The sequence below is a fragment of the Pongo pygmaeus genome, chromosome 7, assembly GCF_028885625.2.
Source record: "Pongo pygmaeus isolate AG05252 chromosome 7, NHGRI_mPonPyg2-v2.0_pri, whole genome shotgun sequence".
In the NCBI taxonomy this organism is placed as follows: Eukaryota; Metazoa; Chordata; class Mammalia; order Primates; family Hominidae; genus Pongo; species Pongo pygmaeus.
Genome location: NC_072380.2, coordinates 127,464,565 through 127,478,472, shown reverse-complemented (window position 1 = coordinate 127,478,472; position 13,908 = coordinate 127,464,565). Strand labels below are relative to the sequence as shown.

The 13,908-nt window shown below is 34.7% G+C and overlaps 1 long non-coding RNA gene across 1 annotated transcript in view; it reads right to left on the bottom strand.

Annotated features, from left to right (window-relative positions):
• Positions 1 to 13,908, bottom strand: part of LOC129042776 (uncharacterized) — an 87,181-nt gene that overhangs the window by 32,073 nt on the left and 41,200 nt on the right. The window contains exon 3 of the long non-coding RNA XR_008504202.1: positions 4,733 to 4,812. This is a non-coding gene — a long non-coding RNA (uncharacterized LOC129042776). The remainder of the gene's footprint in view (positions 1 to 4,732; positions 4,813 to 13,908) is intronic.

The window sequence follows — 13,908 nt, the reverse complement described above, 5'->3', positions numbered from 1 at the left end:
CTTATCTTCTTCCAGTTTTTAGAGAAAATGCTTTCTACTTTTCTGCATTCAGTATGAAGTTGACTGTGGGTTTGTCATACATGGCTCTTATTATTTTAAGGTATGTTCCATCTGTGCCTAGTGTGATGAGGGTTTCTATAATGAAGGAATGTTGGATCTTTTTAAAATCCAAAATGTTACTGCATCTATTGATATGATTATATGGTTTGTGCTCTTAGTTCTGTTTTTGTGGTGGACCAGGTTATTAAATTTCATATGTTTAACAATCCTTAAATCCCTGGAATGAAGCCCACTGAATCGTGGTAAATTATCCTTTTGATGTGCTGTTAGATTAGATTTTCTAGTATTTTGTTGAAGATTTTTGCATCTGTGTTCTTCAGGAATATTGGCCTGCAGTTTTTTGTTATGTTCTCCACTGATTTTGGTATCTGGGTGATACTGGACTTGTAGAATGAGTTAGGGAAGAATCTTTCCTCCTCAACTTTTTGGAGTAGTTTTAAGAAGATTGGTACCAGCTACTTTTTGTATATCTGCTAAATTTCAGCTGTGAATCCATCCAGTTATGGACCTTTCTTTCCTTGGGATATTTTTTATTACTGATTAGATTTTATTACTCATTATTAGTCTGCTTAGGGTTCTATTTCTTTTCTTTTCTTTTTTTTTTTTTTTTTTTGACACAGTCTTGCTCGGTCACCCAGGCTGGTATGCAGTGGCATGATCTCGGCTCACTGCAAGCTTTGCTTCCTGGGTTCACACCATTCTCCTGCTCAGCCTCCAGAGTAGCTGGGACTACAGGCACCTGCCAGAGCACCTGGCTAATTTTTTGTGTTTTTAGTAGAGACAGGGTTTCACCATGTTGGCCAGGATGGTCTCGATCTCCTGACCTCATGATCCACCCTCCTCGGCCTCCCAAAGTGCTGGGATTACAGGCGTGAGCCACCGTGCCCGGCCCGGTTCTATTTCTTACTAGTTCAATCTTGGGAGGTTTCATAAACTACAATTGTTTCATAAATGCAGTATGAGTTTTGTTTCACTATTTTCATAGGAAGAGTCAGTTCTAGTAATTTGTCTATTTTTCCTCTTTCTTTGCCTATGCTTTTGAGGTCATATCCCAAAAATTGTGGCCCAGGCCAATGTTGAGGTGCTTTTCCATTATTTTTTCTTCTAGTAATTTTACAGTTTTTAAGTCTTATGTTGAATTCTTTAATCCAGTTTGATTTGACTTTAGTATCTGATGTCAGATAAGAAGGCAATTTCATTCCTCTGCAGGTAAATGTCCAGTTTTCCCAAGACCATTTATTGAAGAGATTGTTCTTTCCCTATTGTGTGTTTCAGGCAATTTATTTGAAAATTAACTGACCCATAAATGCTTGGATTTATTCTGCGCTTTCTATCTTGTTCCATTGTTTGATGTGTACAGTTTCATGGCAGCACGTTGTTGAACTTCCTATATTTGTGTATTTTCCAAGATGCCTTCTGTTGTTGATTTCTATTTCATACTGTCTTAAAAGATACTTGATATAATTTTAATTCTTTTAACTTTGGGCCAAGTGTTGTGGCTCATGCCTGTAATCCTAGCATTTTGTGTGGCCGAGGCAGGAGGATCACTTGAGCTCAGGAGTTTGAGACAAGCCTGGGCAACATAGGCAGAACTTGTTTCTACAAAAAGTTTGAAAAAATAGCCAAGTGTGGTGGCACACACCTGCAGTCCCAGCTTCTTGGGTGGCTGAAGTGGGAGGATCACTTGAACCCAGGAGTTTGAGGTTTCAGTGACCTGTGATCATGCCACTACACTCCAGCCTGGGCAACAGAGTGAGAGCTGGTGTTGAAAAATAAAATCTTAACTTTGTTAAATTTCTGCACAACAAAGGAAATAACTAGCAAAGTAAAGAAAAACCCACAGAACAGGAAAAAATATTTGCAAACCATATATCTGATAAGGCTATAATACCAAAGATATATAAGAGCAAAAAGCTCAATAGCAATGAAACAAGTACATCAATTAAAAATGGGCCAATAACTTAAATAGACATTTCTCAAAAGATAATATAAAGAATGCTAATAAGTACTAGAAAAAATGCTCAGCAACACTCATTACTAAGGAAATGCAAATTAAGATTACAATGAGATATCACCTCCACCTATTTGAATGACTTATATCAAAAACATGAAAAATAATAAGCACTGTTGGAGATATGGAGAAAAAAGAAACTATTATACATTGTTGGTATGTGAATTAGTATAGCCATCATGGAAAATAGTTTGGAAAGCCCATAAAAAAATAAAAACTTAACTATCATTTGATCCACAAATCCCTCCTCTTGGTATATGTATCTAAAAGATTTAAAACCAATATGCTGAAGAGGTATCTGCACTTCCATGTTCACCACAACATTATTCACAATAGTCAGGATGTGGAATCAATCTAAGCATCCATCAGTGAATGAATGAATAAAGACATTACCATATACATACACAATGGAAAATATTCAGCATTTTACAAGAAGAAAACTGTCATTTGTGATAATGTAGATGAACCTGGAAGACATTATGCTAAGTGAAATAAGCCAAGGTACAAAAAGATAAATACTACATAATCTCACTTCTATACGGCAGCTAAAAATAGTTGAACTCATAGAAGTGGAGAGCAGAATGATGGTTACCAGAGGCTGTCCTGAGTTAAGGGTTGAGGAGGGAGGAAATGGGGAGTTATCGATCAATGGAAACAATGTTTTGATAGAAAGGAGCAATAAGTTTTGAGATCTATTTCAAAGTAAGACAGTACATTTCAAATGCCTCATTATATAAATAACAGGTGTATGAGATGATGGGCATGTTAATTAGCTTTATTTATTCCTCAATCGTATCTATGTCAAAATATCACATTGTACCTCATAAGTGTATACAATTATGATTTGTCAATTAAAACAATTGTAATTTTTAAGAAGAAAAAATGTTCTAACATAATATTTCTCACTCATAGGCTAGTGAACCAATGTGAGGATTTTGTCATTTGCTGAGTATGTTTATTTCAATGACAAATCCTAGAATTCAGAAAAAAACTGTGTAATATTTTCATAGATGCACTGGGTTCTCCATGGTCCTACTCAAATTTCAGTTTGGCAGGTATTCAGTTACACCTTAAAAGTCTGATAATTTCTCTTCCTGAGTGACAGACTTGGTAAATGTCCAGCTAAATTACATTGCCTTAACCATATGCAGCTTTACTTTTCTCACATAAACAAAGTCCAGGATGGTGTATCTACTAAAAGATATGATCAAGGAATCCCTCCATCTTTCAGTTTTATTTTCATTAATGTATGTTTTTGGTTCAGCCTATGATGGGAAGGCTTTTCTTTTGGTCTGGTTATCCTCACAGAGATAATTTGGTCAACAATCTTATTTCCTGTTGAAATTTTTGTTTGGTATGCATATATTATGCTTAAAACTATTTGGGGACTATTAAGAAAGTGAATTAGGGTATAATATATAGTAGTGAAGCAGATTCTTTTTCAGGGGTACTTGGCCTTCTCTTTAATCAAGAAAATCTGGATGTTTGAACTGGGTCAAGTCAAACTTGGTTAAGGGACTAGGGATCTCCAGTGTAATTGTTTAATTTTGACTTTATTTATTTTTACAAAACTCAGAATTTTATCTTTTTTACAAGTTAAGTCTTCACTAGGCTGCCCATCTATTTCAGTGCAAGGTACAATATAATCAATTAGCCAACATCAAAGATCTCTGATTAAAACATTTAAATTTAAAAGATTAAAAATGTTGATGACTAGTTTATTTTATTTTATTTTGCCCAGCAGAGTAACAATGTCCACTACATCTCTAGTGATTAAGTGCTACCTTTGGTCACCCCAGGATCCAATCAGACTAATTGAATCCAGGGAACCCGGCATTATGGCAGCCATTCTTATAGTCATCCCTGGCCTGCAGAAGATATTTAACACAAAGCTCTTCAAGGGTGTTGAAACTCTCCTCACCAATAGACTTCTCAAAACCTTGGTGAAGCCAATATTCATAGAAACACTCCAGGAAAAATAAGGAGAAGGTGTGTGAATAAGTATTTCATAGAAAATCCATTCTAGCACTCCGGTTTCCCTAGGCATTTTAATACATTCCTCTATGGTACACCAATGAAATTGTGGCATTTCACTTAATACACTGTAGAGTACTTTGGTGTCCAGGTTTCAGTTAACCAACTAAGCAACGTTTTAGAGCCATTCATAGCTGCTTGAGCTAGCAAATTGAATCCAGTACATCTGCCTAACCCATTTATGAAGAGCTGGGACATAATCCAAAATTATATTCATTTTCTTCTTATCCAAACTTCATAGGATCAATTCCTATGCATATTCCCCAGGTTTCAGTTAATATAAATTGGTAAACTCTTGCAATATTGAAATGCTTTCAGTGTACATACTAACAATTTTCCATAATCTTTATACCAAATTCATTTCCGATACCAATAGGGAACCAAATCCCTAGGTGTATTGTAGAAAAGGAATTTACTATAAGAATTAAACCTTACACAATTATGTGAGAAGATATGGAAATAAATATTTGCAAGGAAGAATTGAGTCATCCAAGGCAGGTCATTCATCAACCCTGGTATGGATGAATGAGCCTCATCTCACATGGTAATCTGGAAGATATGGATGTGTAGCTGCTGCAATAGGACTGTACAAAGTCTATGGAACATTGTTGGCTTTTTAGGTCTTACCTCTTTAAATGTCCAGCGTAGGGCTAGGTTTGCTGTTGGTTGGCTGGGTGAACAGTTGGAAATAAAATATAGACACTGAGCTGGAAGAACAAGAACAAAATGGCATCACTTTGTCTGCCTCCCACCACTTCTAACCAATGGTCACCTTCAGAACTTTATGACTAACATTTTGCTTTCACCTTCCAAATAATATACAACCCAAACAATATGATTGCAATGTGGAATCATATAAACAAGGGGGTTCTGGAAAACCAAGTTGATGATACAACAATCCAACTTAATATATTCATCCCAAACAAAAATCTCAACAGGAAATAAGATTGTTGATCCAATTCTCTCCATGAGGATAACCAGACCAAAAGAAAAGCCTTCCCACCATAAGCTGGATAAAAAACTTACATTAATGAAAATAAAACTGAAAGATGGAGGGATTTCTTGATCATATCCTTTAGTAGCTGCATCATCCTGGACTTTGTTTATGTGAGAAAAGTAAAGTTGCATATGGTTAAGGCAATGTAATTTGGCTGCCTAATACATGCAGCCAAATATAATCATAGTGGATAAATAATTTGGTACTGGAAGTGTGATACCAAAAAGGGGAGAAATTTCACCAGCAATTTAGACCCTAGCTCCAAGATCATGCTGTCCCAGAAGATAAGCAAAGGATATCAGACAGCATGTGAGGAAAATGCTTCCTGAGAGCTATCAGCATATCAAAGCCATAGCTCCAGGAAGAAGAACTAAATGGAACAAGACATTATAAAATAAACAGAAGCAATAATCAGGAATATAAATTAGGGTAGAAGAGATAAATTTCTTTCTTTATTGTAAGCCACATAAATATCCAGAAACCCAATGTCAACTCTGTATTCCAAAATCTTGGATGACTAATACTGAAGATTGTATTTGATAATATAGGAATATATGATCTAAGAGCTGACAATTTGCCAGTAGAGATAAAATATAAAAACAAAAGTAGGAATGTGAAATGTGCAAACCTAATTAATGAAGGAACCTTATGTACATCATCAGTCTCAAGGATGAAAATTGGAGTGTTGATTTGAAAAAGTGTGTGTGTTTAGTGTTATGAAATCTGCTGTTCCAAACACGCCTCCTCAGGTACTTGCCCTAAGTTGTGAATAAGAGATTAAAATAATCAGGCTAGCTCAATTATGGCTCCATTGTTTCAATGTAGAATAATGGATTTATTCTACAGAATTAAAGAATTGTTTCCAACTTCAGAAGTCACATATCTGTCTATGAGTCACTGAGATGGTTGATGAATGGAAATAAGATGGAATAAAATGATAATGTATAGGATTATTATTTAATTCTTAATTCTTAAATGATAGAAACAAAAGCTATATTTAAAAGAACAGAATGGAAATGTATCTATTAAGCTTCCTATGCCTATTTAAGTCAATATAAATCAAATGATTTTAGTTTTTATGAAATCCAGTCCTTAATGACTTGCTACTCTAGTAGATACTAGATCAGTTATACACACTCACGTATAACTGGTTATAGCTGCAAGGCAGAATAATATGGTGATAAATGCCTAGACCTGCATTTGGTTCTTAGCTCTACCATACATTGGCTATACAATCTTGGGGAAATTTTTAATCTTTTTGAGTCTCAGTTTCCTATGCTATAAAATTGAACAGTAATGTATATTAGCAAGTTTTTATGTGGACTTTATGTGTTACTTAATGTAACATAATAGGTTGTTTTTAAAAGTAGCTATAGAGAGTTTGTTTCCATATTTTTTCTTGGAAATCTCAGTGTTTTATGAAACATCCTGGTGAAGACATCTGGAGACTGGAGGGATGTCACAGCAATATAGGTCTGCTACAAGTAGCTCTGCTTTTTTCTGTTTTTAATCTTGAGATTTCAAGTAAGATTTTGTTTAAAATTTGGCTAGCAATAGAACTGTAATACACTTCTGGATTTGATCTTTACAGTTAAGAATATTCAATCCCCATGTTTCCTTTTTAGTTCTCATAACTGTTTGAAAGAGATGTTTCAACTCTACATTACAGAAAAAATAAAAGAAAGCTTTGAGTTTTAAGAGTTATAACTAAAATCTGTATCTTTGAACCCTAATATCAGAGTTTTTGGTTCTTTAAATTTCTCAATACCTTTGTGAGATAGAAAAGACAGTACCAGTATATGATGAAAAATCTCAGAAGATGGGGTGTGAATTGAATGTGTTGAGGGCTAGAACAGAGCACTTTCCATACTGCTCCAGTACTGTCTTTTGCTCAGCCTTCTAAGAGTCAAATTTATACCATGCTGTGTTATTAGATGGTTAAGGTATTAAATAACTTTTTATCCCAGACATCTACCTTCTTATATTATCTGTGCCTCAACATTTTAGGTTGTAGTTAAGAGTCATTGTGCTTCTGATTTGAAAATAAATATATCCGCAATCCCCAATTATCCGTTTCTTAGTAATATTAAATTTCATTTGGTTTTTATAATTTGAGAAGTGTTTTATAAAATATCTCCCAATTTTTCCTTTGGTGAATTTTGAGTCCTGATGTTTGAATCAGTCATATTTTTGACAGAAAAATAATACTTCATAGTCAAAGCACTCTAATATATTTATATTATTGAAAGTTTTCTTCTGAATCATTGACATATATATTAAAAAAAACTGTTAAGTTTATATTTAGAAAACAAAATAAATTTCTATATATCATGCTTGTATATGTGTTATCATATATACTGTGTATGTAATATATTACGTTTTATCTGTGTATCTGTGTGGTGTGTGTCTGTGTGTGCACATAGGATAAAATTTATTATTTTTATGTTAAGTTTTAAGTTAATGTACTCAGGATGAAATTATTATTTATACATGATTTTAAGCCAAACACTTGGTTATTCTTCCTGTATTCAAATGCAAAGCCAAGAATAAGATTATCTAAAAACTTCCAACTACTAGAATACAGATTAAACTAATTAGTTAGAAAAAGAGACATTTCTACCCTTCTCCAACAAACAGAATAAAAATATTTCGAATTTTTTCCTACTTATAACTGTTCTCTATCTAATTTTACCACGTTAGGTTTTCTCTTTCTTGAGCTGTAGTGGCTGGGCCCCTAAATTTTCATGCTATTTGAAACTTTGCGCCTTGAATACCTAGCATCACTATCATACATTTAGTAAATTTTCATTATTTTCAAATGCATGTTCTAGAAGAACCAGTTCTTAGAAGTGAATATCTTCAATATCAACAAGTATTTTGTAAGAAAGTTTGTTTGGGAAATAATGGGAACAATTATATTAAATTTATTTATTTACATCTTACAGTGTTACTATTTTTCACAGAATACATCAAACTGATAATGTTTCATGGGACAAAGTCTGAGAAATTCTGACCTACTTTATGATATGTTTTCCTGTTTATATACTTGAAAGAATGTGCTTAATGCATAAGGAAACCGGAATGAACAATGCAGATTTTGAAATTTTATTTACGATCGTATTTCATACTGTGAGAAAATAGCTTTTCTTCTCAAGAAATAGTAATTTGGTCAGAATCCTTGTAAAGGATGATTCAGAGAAAGAGGACACTATCCTTTCTCTTTAATATATACTAATCCAAAGCAATTATAATGCATCTTAGTTCTTAAATAAGAATTTAATTGAGAGTACAAATACAAAGGATATTCAAATAGTATCCGTTACAGAGTTCTGGATAGGTCCTCCTTCCCTTTAGCTGTTTTCATTTCCTTTGTATTCTTTCTTCTTTAAACATCTGACTCTCACGTTGTCCTTTAGTTCAGTTAGCACACAAAACTTTTTATTCTTCTTGCATGGATACTACCTGTCACTCAGAACACGGCAGAATTTCTTCCAGGGCTTTGTACTTTTATAGCTGCTTTCATCCAGGGATGTCATAAAACCTGGCAAACATGATCTCATTATTCCTCAGGTTATTCCTGTGAAGTTGGTGGGTGGTCAGTATTATTATTCCAATTTTGTAGGGTATTTTGTCCAGTTTGCATAAAGTATTACTGTCTATATTACGCAGCTTTTATGAGTGAGAAATCTTATCAAGGACACAGAGAATACAATGTAGACCTATAAAAAAGAACTTGTGCTAACAAGAGCAACCCAGGACCTCATTCCTTTAGACATTGCTTCTCTTCTGTGTTGTAACAGGCTGTTGCTCAATTCTGACACATCATTGTTACCATTTTAAAAAATGGCTATAGTCCTTATGAGGATTATGTTATTCTGCAGTTATTTTTTCCTGTCTGTCCTAAAGATAAATAGTCTCTATAAAATACAGTCTAGTGTATTAGGTGTATGTTGAACACTATTATAAACCCACTAAAATACCTTTAAATAGCTTCATTTATATTAATTATTCATTAGGAATCACTAAATTCATCAGCCCTATTAATTCAGAATGCCTATCAAGTAAGAAATATTCTTTAAGCTCTCATAATTTATTTGGCAAAAATTTGACAAAATTTGTTTGAGTGCTGAATTGGTTTTATATATTTAATACATGTTCCAGCGAAGACATATGAAATATATACATCCTTCTCTCAATGATTTTAGAATACAGTTGGGAAAAACTAATAAATGTAATACTATTATACATTGTAATAAATTATATAGAAGAAGTATATGTATCTTGATATAGAACATGAAGAAGAGTTTTTTAACTCAAAGTGTTTTTAGGGTAAGTTAACTTGAACTAAATCTTGAAGGCAAGAAGAAGATAGGTGAAATGAGAAAATAAAAGCTGCCAAATGGAGATGTATAAATCATTAGTTATATTTCAAGTAAAACCATATGCATATGAGTCTAGGGATTATTGATATAATAATTAAATATAGAACCCAAGACAAACACGGTTATATATCTGCTTTCACTTTATAATCATGTTTATAACAAAAGAAGTTGCCTCTTTTTTTGGTGCAAAAGACATAGACTTAGATAAATTAAAAAAAAAGGATTTGGATGGAGAAGTCTTGGGAGAGGATATAAATCTTATAAAAGACTGATATATTCATGACAGATAGGGGAGGTTACTTTTTCTGTCAGCCCCTGGAAAGGGGTTGAAGTGTCCTCTTTGAAACTAAGTAATTTACACTGGCTTTAAAAAATATTCAATATTTATAGGTCAATGATTTTGTAGTTTGTAAAATACAGATAGCATATTTTAAGATTTTTAAGTATACAGAAGTAGCTGCCAAGCAAAAAGATTGTTAGATATAGACGAATCACGAGGTGTGTTATATAAAAACAAAAATGTAGTAAATAAGACATATGCATGTTAAATATAAAGAAAATATACATTGGGAAAAACAATGTATATTTAAAATTCATGAGGCACACGAGTACTAGATATTAATAATAAGCCAACTATATATGAGATTATATGCACAATTGGCACTAAATATTCAGAATATACTAAATACAGAGAAACACTTAGTATTCATGAAATCTTATTTAGGCACACGTTGGTGACATCCATTCTGCTCCTATTTCTTCTCTATCTCCCAAACACAAAAGAAATCCATGGCTGTTTATCAGGCATGTTCCTGTACCTTTCATAGACCAGGAATGTTTCACTAGATGAAGGCATATTTCATCTGATATCCCCTTGCTGCAACGTCACTTCTCATACTCATAACCTCACCAGTAATGAAAATACAGATGCAGGAGACAGAGAGAGAGAGAGACACACACAGAAAGACTGAGAATGAATGTGAACATTGTAAACCTCAGGATTCAGGTATCATGGTTCTGTATTCCTATTGTACATGTGTTAATTGTTCATAATTTTTCCTTTCACTTCTTGATATGTGTGTTTTAATCAATCTTAATAATCATGTGATTCAAGCATTTGAATTTGACTGTGAGTATCTGTTTTACCACCTCTGGGATGGCTTGACATACTTACAGGCTACCATTGCATCAAAGAAAGTTCTTAAACAATGATATTATTTGCTCAATACCTTCTCCCACTTATTTGTGAATATATACAGTAATCTGTAACTAAATGATACATACTAAAACACATCGTTGTGAGTTTTCAGGTTGGAGAAGCATGGGGTACAAAGGACGTAGGAGGGACATACAGACAACTATGAGGATGTCAAGTACGTATCAGGGTCAGTTTTCAGCCCATACTTGGGCTCAAATATGAACAGTGACTAGGGATTACTTAGATGACATGTGTTTCAGAATTCTGTAGGCAGAGAAAATAAGTTATGCAAAAGCTTGAGATAAAAGGGAGAAGGGTTTGTGCTGAAAAAGGGAGCTAAAACTGACCAGAGAGTGTATTGAGATGGAGAGCCTGGAACTGATACCTTTATTGAGATAAAGAGTGGAAAGTCCACTAAGAACAAAGGGGAACCTTAAAGGGTTTGCTGTCTTAAAAGTACACTCTGGCTACAATAATGGAATGGATGGGAGAGAGAGAGAGAGAGAGAGAGAGATACCACTGAATAGAGATCACTTAGGAAGCAGTAATTCAAACAAGGGTTGGTGATCATCTAAATCCACAACAGCTTAATAGTAAAAGTGGAGCAGAAAATAAAAAGATTTGGATGACATTTAGAAGAATACATTATAACAATTGCTGATTGATTAATTACCTAGGGATTAGAGAGAGAGCATCTGGGATGATTCCTGCTGAGAGCAGCTCGGTGGGGAGACCCTAACCCAGCAGCACTATAGGAATTAAACACACACACAGAAATATAGAGGTGTGAAGTGGGAAATCAGGGGTCTCACAGCCTTCAGAGCTGAGAGCCCCAACAGAGATTTGCCCACATATTTATAAACAGCAAACCAGTCATTAGCATTGTTTCTATAGATACTAAATTAACTAAAAGTATCCCTTAAGGGAAACAAAGGGATGGGCCTAATTAAAAGAATAGGTTGGGCTAGTTAACTGCAGCAGGAACATGCCCTTAAGGCATAAATCACTCATGCTATTGTTTGTGGCTTAAGAATGCCTTTAAGCAGTTTTCCGCCCTGGGCGGGCCAGGTGTTCCTTGCCCTCATTCCCATAAACCCACAACCTTCCAGCTTGGGCGTTATGGCCATCATGAACATGTCACAATGCTGCAGAAATTTTGTTTATGGCCAGTTTTGGGGCGAGTTTATGGCCAGATTTTGGGGGGGCTTGCTCCCAACAGATTCCCATATACCTGGCTTCAAAAGTTAAGCCATGATTTTAATTTCTGGCAGTCTGGTAAACAAAATACCCTGAAAAGTTTTCTGATATAAAAGACCTATACATTCTCAATAAAAAATTTTAAGCATCTTTAACAATACAGAGTTAGGTGTGCAAGAAATTAGGCTGACTTTCCATGGGCAGCAGCAACGAGGGGAGGTGAAAATCAGCACTGCAAGTTGACAGCAACACTATGAGAGCCTGGGAGTATTTCAGATGTCTCTATGATAATCAAGAATGTAGAGATTTAACCATCAATCACTGGATGAAAAACAAACAAAAAACCCCACCATGCTGTGCTTTTGAATTGAGAAGCTCTGACTACAAATGGGACAATCTAAGAAATACCAGTTACAGAATGGTAGGCTATAAACCATCTACTTTACCATGCCAATAAATTCACAGCAGTTTCTTTTTAATAGTTCTTCAGGTTGTTTGTTTTTTGAAAGAGGGTCTCCCTCTGTCACCCAGGTGGGAGTGCAGTGGCATGATTTGGGCTCACTGCAACCTCCACATCCCAAGTTCAGGCGATTCTCCTGCCTCAGCCTTCAGAGTAGCTGGGACTACAGGTGTCTTCCACCATGCCTGGCTAATTTTTGTATTTTTAGTAGAGACAGGGTTTCACCATGTTAGCCAGGCTAGTCTCGAACTCCTGACTTCAAGTCATCCACCTGTCTCGTCCTCCCAAAGTGCAGGGATTACAGGCGTGAACCACTGTGCCGGGCGTTGTTTAGAAGACCAAAAAAAAAAAAAAAAATCAAATAATTATTCAAGGAAAAAGCCCTTCTTCCAGACTTCCCCAATTTCTCCTCAAAAATCCTTACCAATCATGAGCTAAGAAATTTGAAATGTGACATTACTAAACATGCAACAAAATAAGCCACCATAAATAAAAGCCAGCAAAAACAACCAATAAGAATGTTAGGCCCTGAATAAATTCAGATAATAAGGTATATTGCAACATAGGCTGGGCCCGGCCACTCACACCTAAAATCCCAGTACTTTGGGAGGCTGAGGCTGGCAGTTTGCTTGAGCCAAGGAGTTTGAGACCAGCCTGAGCAATACAATGAAACCCTGTCTCTACAAAAGAAAATATATATACAAAAATTAGATGCTCACATATAGTCCTAGTTACTCAGCAGGTTGAGGTGAGAGGATTGCTTGAGTCTGGGAAGCCGTGGATGCAGTGAGCAGTGATTGTGCCACTGCACTCCAGCCTAGGCAACAAAGTGAGACTCTGTCTCAAAAATAAATAAGTAAATAAATATAAAAATATATTGTCTTAAAGATCATGGAACAGAAATATTTTTGGTTTGTAGTCCACAAGGTCTCCATCATAACAACTCAAATCTGCCATTGTAATGCAAAGCCAGCCACACATACTACACAGGCAAATGGGCATAGCTGTTTTCAAATAAAACTTTATTTATAAAAATGGAAGCTAGGACAAGTTTGGTTCACAGGCTATAGTTTTCCAACCTCTGTTATATACTAGAAATTGTGTTTAAAATGCTTTAAGAAAATATAAAATTATAAACATAAGACGCATATATAACTTTTTTTAAAAGTTGAGGCAGATTTGAAAAATAATCAAATAGAACTTCTATAATATTTAGAACATAAGGGAGCCCATGAATTCTCAATAAAATAAAGCAAACAAACTTTTATAGTACTAGAAAAAGGCAGAAACCCACTAGAAAAACAGAGGTAAAATATGAATAGATAACTAACAAAAAAAGGAACACAAAGGGTCATTTATATGAAAGATGTTTGAGATCATTATCAATGAGAAATGTACAAAGTAAAACTTTAAGGAGATAATACTTTGCACATCTTTGACTAGATAGATCAAGCAATACCAAATGATGGCAAGGATAGAGAATACTCTGCACAAACTCTTCCACTGTTGATAAAAGTAAAGGTTAATATACATAATTCTAAGATGAACTTGGCAAGACCCAAAGACCGT